General features: G+C 45.6%; 1 protein-coding gene across 3 annotated transcripts in view; it reads left to right on the top strand.

Moving 5' to 3' along the window:
* Positions 1 to 15,351, top strand: part of ABCC4 (ATP binding cassette subfamily C member 4) — a 248,357-nt gene that overhangs the window by 144,460 nt on the left and 88,546 nt on the right. The gene's annotated exons all lie outside the window — the stretch shown is intronic.

The raw sequence follows: 15,351 nt of genomic DNA, 5'->3' as shown, positions 1-15,351 counted from the left end.
AATTTTCCCAACACCATTTATTGAAGAGGCTGTCTTTGTTCCATTGGACATTCTTTCCTGCTTTGTCGAAGATGAGTTGACCATAGAGTTGAGGGTCCATTTCTGGGCTCTCTATTCTGTTCCATTGATCTATGTGTCTGTTTTTGTGCCAGTACCATGCTGTCTTGATGATGACAGCTTTGAACTATTGGGATTTTATCAAGATCAAAAGTTTTTGCACAGCAAAGGAAACAGTGAACAAAACCAAAAGACAACTGACCGAATGGGAGAAGATATTTGCAAATGACATATCAGATAAAGGGCTAGTGTCCAAAATCTATAAAGAACTTAGCAAACTCAACACCCAAAGAACAAATAATCCAATCAAGAAATGGACAGAGGACATGAACAGACATTTCTGCAAAGAAGACATCCAGATGGCCAACAGACACATGAAAAAGTGCTCCATATCACTCGGCATCAGGGAAATACAAATCAAAACCACCATGAGATATCACCTCACACCAGTCAGAATGGCTAAAATTAACAAGTCAGGAAATGACAGATGCTGGCGAGGATGCTGAGAAAGGGGAACCCTCCTACACTGCTGGTGGGAATGCAAGCTGGTGCAACCACTCTGGAAAACAGCATGGAGGTTCCTCAAAATGTTGAAAATAGAACTACCCTATGACCCAGCAATTGCACTGCTGGATATTTACCCTAAAGATACAAACGTAGTGATCCGAAGGGGCACGTGCACCCGAATGTTTATAGCAGCAATGTCTACAATAGCCAAACTATGGAAAGAACCTAGATGTCCATCAAGAGACGCATGGATAAAGAAGATGTGGTATATATACACAATAGAATACTATGCAGCCATCAAAAGAAATGAAATCTTGCCATTTGCGACGACGTGGATGGAACTAGAGGGTATCATGCTTAGCGAAATAAGTCAATCAGAGAAAGACAACTATCATATGATCTCCCTGATATGAGGGAGAGGAGATGCAACATGGGGGGTTGAGGGGGTAGGAGAAGAGTAAATGAAACAAGATGGGATTGGGAGGGAGACAAACCATAAGTGACTCTTAATCTCACAAAACAAACTGAGGGTTGATGGGGGGAGGGGGGTTAGGCGAGGGGAGGTGGGGTTATGGATATTGGGGAGGGTATGTGCTATGGTGAGTGCTGCGAAGTGTGTAAACCTGGCGATTCGCAGACCTGTACCCCTGGGGATAAAAATATATGTTTATAAAAAATAAAATTAAAAAAAAAATAAGATCTTAAGAAAAACAAATACATGGAATACATTTAAAAAGAAAATCATCCCAGCATACATGCCCGTTTCAAAAAGAGGGTTATTAGAACGTGAGATACCACAGAAAAAATCAAGAAGACCGAGGACTGGGGTGGGGAACTGGTTATTGGTTTTAGAAAACAGATGACTGGTTTATACCAGTGTGCACGCAGGACAGAAGCCGAACTGGAAAGGAGTGGGAGGTATTTGACTAGATTGTGATTCCGCGTGCAAAAAAGGCAGTGGCTTGGCTAAGAGATAGCATTTTTTTTAACCGGCCAACAATTAGATTTACAACACTTCGAGCCTTATTTCCAGTTCTGCCAACTTTTATCTGAATTTTTACAAAAAAGTAAAAACGTAGTCAAAAATGATCTCCCCTTTCCCCCTTCTTTGTTTGTTTGTTTGTTTTTAAAGTAGGTTCAACGAGAGGCTTGAACTCACAACCCTGAGATCAAGACCTGAGCTGAGATCAAGAGTCGAGACGCGTAAGGGACGGAGCCACCCAGGTGTCCCTTTCCCCCCTCTTTTTAAATCGTGTTCTTTTTCTTTCTTGCTTTGCTATTTTTTTTTTTTTTCTTTAAAACAAAGGTCCATTTACCTTGAACACAGCTCAGCCAGTTTTGTGTAACATCTGTTGGCGGTTCCCGGATATTAAAATGATGCGCTGGAGAGGAGATTTGGGTGTTGGTTGATCCGTCTCCAGCACACCTTTGGTTACTTTACATAGGGTGGGTAGTGGGAGGGCCCATTGTCTTCAAGTTTAGTCACGTTCTCACCCCAGACGTTTTGTTGTCCTATTTTTGAGCATTACGAATAAGAATTGATTTTGCGCGCCGCGTGGTAATTTCCCATTGGGGTTTTCTCAATGACTGGGGCTCATGCTTGTTGGTGTGGAAGCGGGACTTCTTTGCTTAGGTGAAGGCATCACGAACAGATGTGGCTACCACCACCTGTGTGGGGACAAATCCCCCAGGTGAAGACGGCGCCACGTTTTAGGTTCTCTTTCTTCCTGAGATTGGCAAGAGCGTCTGTGCACAAAACCTTGGAAGACGTTGGGGTGCAGTGCGCCAAGAGAAGAATCCTTCTTGGAGACGGGGTGGTGCGTTCCCAGGGCAAGAGAAGTCAAGTGATTGGTGGTTTCCTGTTCTTGAGTTGGAGGTTCCTAGCCGGGACTCTGAACTCCATGGCCATTCCATTCACTGTGGTTCCTGCTTTAGGAATCTCTTGAACTCAGGCAAATCTGTGGTGTGGGCATTTCCCAGTGGAAAGGCTCCACAGCGTTCATTGGGCCTGCTGTGTTTCCGACCCACCGTCTTAGAGATTTTCTGACCTGTTCTTGTCCAAGGGTTTGTACATCCCTGACCGTGTGTGAGCCGTGAGGCCACACGTAGTCCTGTGTGATAGATGTGCGAGGTCTGGGGTCATGGAATTAGCCTGGTCTAATTTTCCAACGTTTTTCTTTGTAATACCCAGGAAATGTAAAGAAATAATGATCACTTACTTACTTACTGTGGCAACGCACGTCTGGCTACCGTAACAGAATGGTTTCCTGGGGTGATAGTGGGGCAACCTTCTAGGTTAACCTCCTAAGGTACTTCTCAGCAGTCACCATCGAACTTGGCCCCGGGTCACACAACAGGTCAAGGCCTGGGGTGAGCTGGATCTCAAGCCCCTGGACTTTGCCAATCAGTTATATTCATTTTATTAAAGCCCTGTGCTCCTTTATTCTCTCGCTGATTTGTCTGATTGTTATTCTCTCCTTTCAGCTTACACTAACTTGTGTCATTGAATTTCAAGGTGGAGTTATTTTAAATGTTTTACTTTATAATTATGGTTGGCTAAGACAATTCCTGGAACTCTTAATCAGGTGTGATAGTCAAAGGATTTAGGATCCTGTGGGGCAGGCGTTAGCCAGTCAGAATGAGCCTGGTCTGGCCATAGCCCTTGATACCAGCCCTGCCTATGATTTAATTGGTTCCTCCTTATTAATAGATATTAATAGAGCTTTCAGACTGTGTCCGGTGAAGAAGCTCCGTGCCGTCGATCTGGTGCTAAGGAACTTTCGGACTCTCCATCACACTGGGCATGAGTCCTGGCTTAGCTACTTTACAGCCAATTTCTTCCTGTCTCTAAACCATAGCTGCTCCATCTGTAAAATACAGACCGTCTGGCCTGTAGTTTTGAGATGATGTGTACCGTGTGCTTAATAGTTCCTTGCACTTAACTGGGTTCTCCTGTGGTGGTGGTAGGTGGTGGTATTCTAGAAACCAAGCATCAGTGAACCAAAACAACCACAACAATTCCTGCCTACATCTCTGAGGTGTAGCTCAAGGACGGGGGGAGTCGTTGTGGGGAGTTTGTCTGCGCACATAGAGTCTGAATAGAATGGGTCCCAGGACATCTTCTGTAGCGCTCCTCAGGCTTTGGCCAGCCTAGGGTGACAGGGGTGGGGGTGGGTGGGTGCTGCCCTCAGTGCTTCTCCGTACAAGAGAATGTCTTTGAAGAGGCGTGATGGGAGAGAGCGCGTGGACCTCTTTCTGACCACAGGGAATTTTCCCTGGAGTTCCCCCAACACTTGGCTTTTTCCGTTCACCCACTGAAGCACACACCTGTCTCGGCACACCTGAGGTCATGCTCCTTCCATCCACTAGGCAAACATTTGTCATCCCTTCGACATTCCCACGTCTTAGTCCTCACACATATCATTCCTCCTACCTGGACAGACTCCATTCTCCATCAGCCCATTCTCTGCCCTCTTTCCAAGTTCTTGGGCCATGTCTCCACCATGGAAACGAGTCCAGCCAACTGTGCCTTACCTCGTGTGTGACTCCCACTGACCGTGGCTGAGTGTGTGCCCCATGCCACGTGTGTGTGTGTGTGTGTGTGTGTGCGCACTCACGCACGGCATTCTTTGTCTTGTAGATGCTGTATTCCCTCCCGTGTGCTGTCTTAACCTGCCACCAACATTAGGTTAGAAAATGCCCCAAGAGACACCAGACAATCGGGTTTTATTTTTTTTTTTATTTTTTTTTTTTTCCCAAGACAATCGGGTTTTAAATTTAAATGGCAAGCCCTCTGCGTAGGGGCTGAAGAGACTTTTCTTGACAGGCTACCAGGTGGTAGAGGTACAGAGTGAGAGGATGTGGTAGCCAGGAGGAAGGGAGACTTGGAAGATGTGGCTAGAAAGCAGATCGCCCTTTGTCTCAAAGACACTGGGGTTTTTACAAGTCATTGTGTTGGGACAGTCCAGTATCTTCCCAGGGGGAGGAGAAATGAGCACTATCTAAATAGAAAAACAGCACACGCATCCTTTTGAAACCCCCCCATCTGTCAAGTGATGTAATAGAACTTTGAAATTCCTTTTTTTTTTTTTTAAATATTTTACTTATTTATTTGACACATAGAGATCACAAGTAGGCAGAGAGACAGGCAGAGAGAGAGGAGGAAGCAGGCTCCCCACTGATCAGGGAGCCCGATGCGGGGCTTGATTCCAGGACCCTGGGATCATGGAATTCTTATTTGTTTTTATAATTTTTAAATTTTTTTATAAACATGTAATGTATTATTAGCCTCAGGGGTACAGGTGTGTGAATCACCAGGTTTACACATTTCACAGCACTCACCATAGCACATACCCTCCCCAATGTCCATAACCCCATCCCCCCTCTCCCAACCCCCCTCCCCCCATCAACCCTCAGTTTGTTTTGTGAGATTAAGAGTCACTTATGGTTTGTCTCCCTCCCGATCCCATCTTGTTTCATTTATTCTTTTCCTACCCCCCCAAATCCCCCACGTTGCATCTCTACTTCCTTATCTCAGGGAGATCATATGATAGTTGTCTTTCTCTGATTGACTTATTTCGCTAAGCATGATACCCTCTAGTTCCATCCACATTGTCGCAAATGGCAAGATTTCATTTCTTTTGATGGCTGCATAGTATTCCATTGTATATATATACCACATCTTCTTTATCCATTCATCTGTTGATGGACATCTAGGTTCTTTCCATAGTTTGGCTATTGTAGACATTGCTGCTATAAACATTTGGGTTACATATGCCCCTTTGGATCACTACGTTTGTATCTTTAGGGTAAATACCCAGTAGTGCAATTGCTGGGTCATAGGGTAGTTCTATTTTCAACATTTTGAGGAACCTCCATGCTGTTTTCCAGAGTGGTTGCACCAGCTTGCATTCCCACCAGCAGTGTAGGAGGGTTCCCCTTTCTCAGCATCCTCGCCAGCATCTGTCATTTCCTGACTTGTTAATTTTAGCCATTCTGACTGGTGTGAGGTGATATCTCATGGTGGTTTTGATTTGTATTTCCCTGATGCCGAGTGATATGGAGCACTTTTTCATGTGTCTGTTGGCCATCTGGATGTCTTCTTTGCAGAAATGTCTGTTCATGTCCTCTGTCCATTTCTTGATTGGATTATTTGTTCTTTGGGTGTTGAGTTTACTAAGCTCTTTATAGATTTTGGATACTAGCCCTTTATCTGATACGTTGCTTGCAAATATCTTCTCCTGGAATTCCTATTTTTGATGTCTTAATTATATGAAGAGGCAAGTGACCGCTGGACTTCGGTAGCACAGTGCGATGATTCTGGGAAATTTTTCATATTGCTAGAAGAGACCCCGGGATCCCTAGTGGAATCCCGGGCTACCCCCGGTCTTACTTCTTAGGTTTGTATAGCTGTCACTTTCCCCGAATCTTCCTGCTGCCGCCACTGGAGTGAGCAGGAGTCATGCCTCAGACCTGCCCCCTAGACCTGACTCCATTCAACTTCTCTTGGCATGTAAGCAAGTAGTCAGGGTGGGCAGAAAAAAAACCAGCCCCCATAGGTGCATGGATCCCATATTTGCTATGACGAGGAACAAGGGCCCTTTGAGGGGCTGTCTGTAGGGGATAGTAGGCTTTCTCCCTCAGTGCGTGGTTAATGTCACCCTCTTAGGCTTCGATACCAAATCCACTGCCTTAAGAAAATGGCGTGAGGTCACCTTCGGAAGGTGACCGCTGAAATTAAATGGTCTCTTGTGTGTTTTACCTTTGAGTTCTTAGGGGGATTTCCTAGCGTCAGAGGAATTCTACAAGCCCAGCCCACGATGGGCCAGAGCTTTCCCTCCATATCTGGCGACATGTCCCATTAGAATCTGCAGCTTGCATCTCCCCTCTTGTCTGTCTGTACTTGTTCTCCTCTGCTGGCTTCCTCATCCGCACAGGATCCAAGTCTGCTCCACACACCCGTCCGTTGAGGCCACGCACCCAGCCCTGGCCACTGCTGTCCTGCCTCTCAGCTCTTTCCCCTCTGAAATGCCTGGTTCCCTTACTTTCTGGGACTTTCCTGCAATCGCGCGGGCCTCTGGCCATTGCTGTACCCAGCACTCCCGGTCTACACGTGGACATTTCAGACAGCCTCTGAAGGAGCACAGACAAATTGGTTCAACAACAGCACGAGGAAAGTGACAAGTGTGACAGAACAGACGCTTCATGTCGCAACACAAATTTCCCTAGTTGGGAAAACACTGCCAAATAAAACTGTGAAATATCAAGCACCAGAAATAGAGACCGCAATTTGGAAACGAACCATTTCTGCCCTTCTGGCAGAAGGGCTTGTTTTTATCTACTCATTCAGAATGTGCTCGAGCACTTTCGATGTGCTAGGCATTGTTCAGGCCCCAGGGAGACAGCAGGGCATAAACTAGACCCCCCCAGTCCTAATGATGACTATAATGAAATTTAATGTGTGTAAAGAGAAAAAAACAAGTGGTCTTTGGCTCTTGGAAGTAAGGAAGGGAATGTATTTATTTATTTGTCTTTAAAGATTTTATTTTTTAATTATAGAAAGAGAGAGTGCACTCAGTTGGAGAGCCAGAGGGAGAGGGAGAAGCAGATCCCCCCCAAGTGGAGAGCCCAATGCGGGGCTCAATCCCAGGACCCTGGGATCATGACCTGAGCCAAAGGCACACACTTAACCCATGGAGCCACACGGGCTCCTCAAGGAAAGGAATTTAAAAGGGCAGTAATTATGGTTGCAATGGTGACAAGGTTATCTTCTAGGTTCTTGAGACAGAAGAAACATGGGGGCGCCCGGGTGGCTCAGTGGGTTAATCCTCTGCCTTTGGCTTGGGTCATGACATGATCTCAGGGTCCTGGGATCGAGCCTCACATCGGGCTCTCTGCTCAGCGGGGAGCCTGCTTCCCGCCCCGCCCCCCGCCTGCCTCTCTGCCTCCTTGTGATCTCTGTCAAAAAAAAAAAAAAAAAAAAAAAAAAAAAAAAATATATATATATATATATATATATATATATATATATAAAGAAGGAACATGATCGTCTCTAAAAAAAAGTTGGAAAGCCACTAGGTTTATGGTTTTTTATTAGCAAATCCAGTTTGCGTACCTGCTAGGCACTTGGCATTTTATTATGTAGGTTGTTTGTTAAATGTGGCTCTGGCTTACAAAGGGTGTACAAGCCAGTTGTGAACGTAGGACTGGTATACTTGAAGAGTACTTAAACCCCTGAATGGGTTTATGAGATATGCTGAGAATATACCCAGACCCTGCGGGGAATCTGGAGGCCAGCAGAAATAGTCTCTCATCAAATAAAGTGTCAGAAAACCTGTGCCTGAGACCACGGAAGTTGCTTATGTCTTTGCTGAGAGCAGGTTGAGTGTTATTTTAGGCCCTGCTTGGTTGCAGGGTCTCCACAGTCCTCATCTGTAAACGTAAAAGAGGAGATCGGAGGCAGGCTCTGCACAGCGGTGAGATGTGTTGGCTGGAAGCACAGTATTAGAAAACTGGTACGTCGGGGTGTGGGAGAGCCTCTCAGGTAGCCCCAGAGGACCCCGCCATGTTTCAAACAGTCAAACCAGGGTTGCTCCGAATGCTCGTTCTGGGTTATCAAGAAAAGATGTATTTATGCTCTGTCTCTTTTATTTAAAAGCACATATCTGTAGTTCACAAGAAAAAGGTTCTGCCAGAATGATTACAAGAAAAAATAAGTTTTGTTACCTACAAGGGTAATTAGTAATTTGAACATTTCACTTGACAAAATCTGTCATGTCCCTAATTTTGATAAGCGAGTCTTCTGTTGGATCTGTGGCGATAGTTCTATTCAGGACGTTTGGGGTGAAAAATGGGATCTACTTGAGTTTTTCAGATGTGAAATGTTTGGTTGAAGGGAAGTGGGCATTCCATGGAACCAAAAGCAGAGACCCCCTTTCCAGAAGCTGGAGCTGGTTTCTCTGTCCTGGGGTGCCTGCGTATAGCTGGGTCCCTCAGCTTGGGTGGGAAATGTGTTCCACTTTCCTGCTACCCTGTGACCTTATAGTTCTTGAAAGCAGAAATCTGAATGACTTGGCAGCTAGTCAGCGACTTGGCCACCCTGGGCTCCTTTGGTCTGTTAGTTGTGGCCAGGCCTGTGGCGGGGTCCTGAGGGGACAGCACAGGCCAAGCCTGTCTAATCAAGTTAGAGAAGGTCAAGTGAGTGGCATATACTTGGGAGCTACATTTGTCAGCAAGAGTCTCATGGAGGAGAAAGGGCTGAGAAATCCGGGTAGATGAGCCTGGATGGTGGGCCTTCTTGGCAAGCGAATGGGAGAGCGAGAAGGCCCTCATGAGAACAAACATGGAGCCAGGAGTGATGGACGGGTCAGGTAGGTACCTCTTTTCTGTCCCTTCTCATCGCTGTTCCGATGGGTTGGATTTGACAGATAATGAATCAAGGATGTCCATGAAATTATTGTAAGTGAGCCGTGAAGTCCTGCTAGTAATTTATGTGAAGTAAAGATCAGTCAGAATGACTTACAGGTTTCCATGCTGGGTGTTGGGGCAGAGGTCTAAGGCAAAGTTGAAAAAGTTGGACGTGGGCATTGGTGGGCCAACCTCAAAGGCTTCTGTTCAGTTTAGATGTGTCGAGCCTCAGATGTTTTATATGATAGCCATGTACGTGCCCAAGGAAGCCCTGGGAGATCTGGAATGGACATAAGATTTGGTGTGTATAAGCACACAGCAAGTCTCGGGAAGGACAGTGAGCAGAGTTTACGAAGAGACCCAGAAAAACTGAAAAATGGCTGATGGTTCTAGCCTAAGGAAAAAAGTAGACTTTCTTATGTCTCCTTTTTCTGATGTGTGAAATGCCAGGATGGCTTGGCTGTAACACCTGCCTCTTAGGAAATATTACTGCATTACCCTGAGCAAAGCTGACTGTGGGTCCTCCTCTCTAGCACCAGGAGCTTGATCTTCAGGGGTCTGTTAGCTTCAGAATCCTCTCTTCAAAGGCCACCACTGTCTGAATGTCCAGAGGAACATGAGGGAGCCTGTTCTGGGAGAGTGCTGGAGGAGGGAACTGGCAGCTCAGGCGAGAAGGGTGCGGTGGCCTTTGGTGCTGAGAGAAGATGGCTTCTACTTCCTCCTCAAGGCACCTTTGCAGAATCACAAACTCTAGACAAGGTTTAGAAAGGACTAGCCCTCATGACCTTGCGTGGTCCTTTAAAGCTCTACCATCCCTGATGAGAATGCGGACAGCAGACCCCACGAGTGTGTCATTGTCTCACGACCTAGAGGGTGCCATCCTAAACACCGTCTCTTTTAGCCTCACGATCTTTGAAACTGTGACGGAGGAGAAGCAAGTATGATTGTCTCCTCTTTACAGACAAGAGATTGTGTCTAAATGGGCCTCAGATGAGTTGCCCACAGACCAGTTACTACTGAGTGTCAGAGGAAGACAAGACCTTGCTGGTTTCCCACTGATGGTTTCCTAATTCCTGCTGCTCTATTTCATGCCATTCTTTGAGCAGCTACCATGTCGATGACCTGTTCTGATGGCGAAGGTGATGGACACGGGAAACTCCCAAGCTTGCATAGCTCCTGTCTTTAGGCTGAACTGGTTTGTGTAGAATGACGCAGAAACTCCGTGCTTATGCTATCTCCCTCCTGCCAACACTGTGATTTTTCAGCCTGGTGACCATCTCTGGCACCCACTGAACATCCTTTCCCTTCAGTCAGATTTTCCCCATCATGTTGCATTGTCTCTGGACGGTACAGGTCTGTCCTCTCTGCCCTTTGGGAGAGACTTTCTCCTCTACTGGACGGGCTGTTTGGATCGAGATCCACTTATCACTAGGACAGTGATTCTTTCACTGGTCCTCCCGTCCACACTCCACCTCCCCTCACAACCTGGCCCAGACCCAGCATTCCTGGCTTCTGACTCTGCAGGGCTATCAAACCAGTGGCCCATTCATAGCAAAAGAATTAGGTTCTAGAACCTTCCATGAAGCTAAACATGAGCATGTAAAAAGAAGTTCCTAATAACCAAGAGTTGATGAAACACATCTACTTTCACCCTTTCAGTCAGGTGTGTTGTGGCCTGATGGGGTTGTTTGTGCTGCTGCCGAAGACCACTTCTGTGCTAAAGAATGGGACTCGGAAGGAAGGAATTACTGATACACTGTAGCGTAGATGGACCTCGGAAATGCTGGACCAAATGAAAGAATTCAGACATGAGAGACCACGTACCATTTGATTCCTTTTTAATGAAATGTCCCCAAAAGGGCAAAGAAAGTAGATTAGTGGTTGCCTGAGGCTAACTAAGAGTGGGAACAGGAAGTCACTATAAACGACATGAGGCATCTTACTGGGGGAACAAAAATGTCCTAACACTGATTTTTGGTGATGGTTATACCACTTGAAATGGGGTGAATATTACAAGATACAAAGTATTTGCCTCAATAAAAATATACTTCAATATTTGATGATATGTAAACATACCTCCTTTTTTGTTTAAAAAAGAAAAAGCATAGGGTCTACACTAGACATGGGAGCTTCCAAGTTTCACGTTAAAGTTTATTTTAAGGAAGTGGAAGAATCCTACGGATGAGAGACGCGTCAGAATTCTATTGACAGGTGATTGACTCCAGCTCAGACTGTAGACTCTGTTCTTAAAGTAAGATCGCTTACAGATTTGTATTTTGACCAGAAGTTTGATGACCTCTTTCCTGGAACCCTGTCTTGTGGACAGAGCAGTTAGGAGACCCTGGTTTGTTCTCTGGTGGTGTGGACTCCAAATGAGGTCTCTCTCTGTCTCTCTCCCTGCCTCCCCTTTGTTCCCAGCCTTATTCCCTTCTCCACGTCTGTCCGTCTTTCTTTCTTTCTTTCTTTCTTTCTTTCTTTCTTTCTTTCTTTCTTTCTTTCTTTCTTTCTTTCTTTCAAGATTTTATTTATTTGAGAGAGAGTATGAGTGAGTACACAAGCAGGGGGCGGGCAGAGGGAGAGAATCCTCAAGCACACCACCTGTGGAGCATGGAGCCGGACACGGGGCTCGATCCTAGGACCCTGAGATCATGATCTGAGCCAAAATTGGAGGCTTAACCAACTGAGCCACCCCAGTGACCCCCCCCAACTTTACTTTCTTACAAAAGTAATACATAGTCACTCTAGAAAAAAGCATTGATAAAAAACAATTAAAATTGCACACAATACATTATAGACTTTGTTTCAGACTAAATGATTGGGTTCCTCCATCTCACTTGCCAGATAACCCACACCGAAGATCTTTGATGCATACATCCCTAGGATTTCTGGGTGGTAAGGAACGCGTTCTTAAAGTTGTTTGTACACATCGCCCAGTTGTTCCCTGAAATCTAGCTGTGCAGTGTGGGTTTTCATTCCATGTGAGTATAAAACGTGATCTGGCCACCATAGCTGACTGTCGTGCTCAGTCTCATGATCGGTTATCTGTCCTGTGCAGGAGAGGGGTGATGGTGTTGTGACTCTACCCCGAGGTAATCAGACGAGGCCTGGGCTGTTGACTTTAATCCCAGACACAAGTCATTCACTGAGACCGGCCACCTGAGTCTGGGCGGGAGGCAGTGGCCAAGATGGGACACTGTGCCTCAGGAGGGATAATTAAGGCACCAAGGACTAACGGCATGTGGGCAGTCTGGGAAGGATATGATTAACTTTCTTCAAGCATTTGATGGGCTGTCATGTCAAGAGGAATTAGATTCACTCTGTGTGGTTATAAAAGCAGTATAAGCACAGGGTTGCCTGTTCTAGGCAGGCAAGATTCGGTTTAATGTCGGAAAGCCCTGCCTAACAGAATAGTCTGGAAATGGATTGGGCTCCCCCTGTTCATGGTGGATCCCCCTTCCCTCTACGTCCCAGGGGTCGATCCAGCAGGGTCAAATGCTGTTTGGATGAAGAGGCATGGCGTGTGTGTGATGGGAAATCGTCATGGATTTGATTTGAGGGCCTTTGAGAAAAGTTGATAACGAGGCCGTGAACTTGAAATTCGTCCCTTTAGTTATTTCTTGGAGCGAGGAAGTAACTGATTGACTCTCCTAATGTCACATTTTCTATACTCTGCCTCTTGCTGAAGGAGAGTTTAGGGTTTGACCGTCTCTGACGTCCAGCTCAGTTACTGTAGTGGCCGTGTGGGGAGATGGTTTTTCTCATTTTTTTGTGTGTTTTTGTTTTTTTTCCTCTTTTTGTTTGTGTTTTACTGTTTGTCAACCATGGGTCTCTCTGGATCTACATCTGGAGGAAGGTAAAAGGGGTGGTTATCATGTATCATCCATCTCTGTGTAGCTTTTTCACCTTTAAAAAAAAAGAAAAAAGGGCTGCCTTGGTGGCTCAGTTGGTTAAACGACTGCCTTCAGCTCAGGTCATGATCCTGGAGTCCTGGGATCGAGCCCCACATCAGGCTCCCTGCTTGACAGGGAGTTTGCTTCTCCCGCTGACCTCTCTCCTCTCATGCTCTCTCTCTCTCTCATTCTCTCTCTCTCTCTCTCAAATAATAAACAAAAACTTTTTAAAAAAATACCAAAAAACCCAAAACTTGAATATTGGTTTCTGTGTTATTTAAGCTGAGCTATATTCTACAGTGCTCCAAATCCTGACTATGTTGAAAAGTTGGGCTTTTTCATTGAAGAAATAATAAGTGTTTAAACTATGTCTTTTAACATCTTTTTAAAAAAATTATTTATTTATTCATGAGAGACAGAGAGGCAGAGGGAGAAGCAGGCTTCCCACGGAGCAGCGAGCCGGATGCGGTGCTCGATCCCAGGACTCTGGGATCATTACCCGAGCTGAAGGCAGTTAACTGACTCAGCCACCAGGCGACCCTCTTTTAACAGTTTTAAATGTATTTTTTCCTCATTTTGATATTGATACTTCTGGAAGGTCAAAAATAGCCAGGTAGTTCACAAAATCCGTTAAGAATATGTGGGAAGTTGCCCGACTGATTTTCATGTTTCTAAAGCATGAGTGATTAAATGATCACCTAACCTTTGGCCCCTTGAAGTGTGGTCATCACTTGGTGTCCCAGGTGATGTCACAGCAGAGGACATCACCTGGGAGCCTGGTAGAAATGCAGATCTCAAGCTCCAGCTGAAATCTCCCGAATGTGCGTTTTCACGGGTTGACCTTCTGAGGGTGCCGGTAGATGGCCTTTCCCGAGAGACTGGCTTCAGGTCCTGTGGGCCACAGTGGTTATCTCACCTTGCTGTTTTGTTTTACCGTGCCTGGCACTGTGACTAGGTTCTTTCTCATGCATGAGCCCAGGTAATCCTCAGAATCACCCTCTCAAGGAGGTATTATTAGAGTCTCCGAGAAGCTGTCACCCGGCCTGCCAAAAGTGTCACTGTAAGAAGACCGGTTCTGGAGTCTGTATCTCCTGAACCTGAGTCAGAGACATGGAGGCCCAGGTTGTCATGCTGTGGCCTGGCCAAGCGTGGAAGCTTCCATTCGCTCCAACTCTTCACCCCGGTGACCCTGCGCATCCGGCAATAGCTCAGCTCCTTGCCACTGGCCTTTCATGGGCCGGTCGTGGTCCAGTCATGGCCCCGTTGTGGCCCAGTCGTGGCTTGGTATGGAGGGCCCCAGGAGGAAGTCACTTCTGACAGACATTGGGAAGAGTGTATAGAGGACCCATATCTTACCTACAGGCTGTCTTCCAGAAGCTTCCATTACAGAAGAAGTTCAGAGGCTTAGACAAACACATTTCTCCAGAGTTGTGTGTACCAAAATAAACTGTGTATGTGTAACTTCAGTTTCTGTGAATTCTGTCTTTTAAAAGACTAGATATTTATTATGGATCTGTTCTCACTTTCTAATTCTGAAGCCTTTAGGATATACTATTCTCATGGATTCTGAGGAGGGAGATACAAGGAGTAATAAATGATCTTTCTTTTTAAAAATTAACATGTATTATTTGTTTTAGGGGTATAGGTCTGTGATTCATCAGTTTTTGTTTTTGTGGTTTTTTTTTTTTTTTAGTTTTTTCTTTATTTATTTGAGAGAGGCATAAGCCGGGGAAGGGCAGAGGGAGCCAGAGAAGCAGGCTCCCCTCTGAGCAGGGAACCCCATGGGGGCTCAATCTTAGACTCTGGGATCATGACCTGAGCTGAAACCGACTGAGCCACCCAGGTGCCCCTGTGATTGATCAGTCTTATATAATAACCAGTGCTCATTACAACATGATTTTTTTAAAAAGATTTTATTTATTTGAGAGTGATTGGGTGCGCAAGCACATGCAGGAGCAACAGTGGGGGAGGGGCAGGGGAGAGGAAGAAGCAAGCTCCCCACTGAGCAGGGACTCCATGTAGGTTTCTATCTCATGACCTGAGCCGAAGGTTGACACCTAACTGACTGAGCCACCCAGGCACCCCACAAAATGATCTTTAATCATTAAGTCATATTTTTGTTTTTCTGCCTGCATTCCTCTGGTCGTGGTGGATTTTTAAGAATGAGTCTGTTTGTCACACTCGCTTGTACCTCAGAAGAGAGCGATTTATCACCCCAGTAGTAAATTCACAACTCGGGAATGGCAGGATTCCAAAACTTTTCAAAATGGGAGGTTCCGTGAACCATCCTGGGTGGGGGGAGGAAGGTAGAGAGGTTATAATTACATTTATTTAATAAGTACCACATAGTAAAATTCTGATAACCAAAGCAAAATTCGTATAACAATTGTGATCAATTTATATATTTTGTATTTGTTTGTTTACCAACTCAGCCTCTGGGCAGGTGGGCACCTGAGAAGGCATAGGAAAGGAGAGAACATTCTAAAATCCA

This window comes from Lutra lutra, chromosome 3 (genome assembly GCF_902655055.1).
Source record: "Lutra lutra chromosome 3, mLutLut1.2, whole genome shotgun sequence".
In the NCBI taxonomy this organism is placed as follows: Eukaryota; Metazoa; Chordata; class Mammalia; order Carnivora; family Mustelidae; genus Lutra; species Lutra lutra.
The sequence above is the reverse complement of the archived record's forward strand: the minus strand, read 5'-3'. Positions and strand labels throughout refer to the sequence as shown.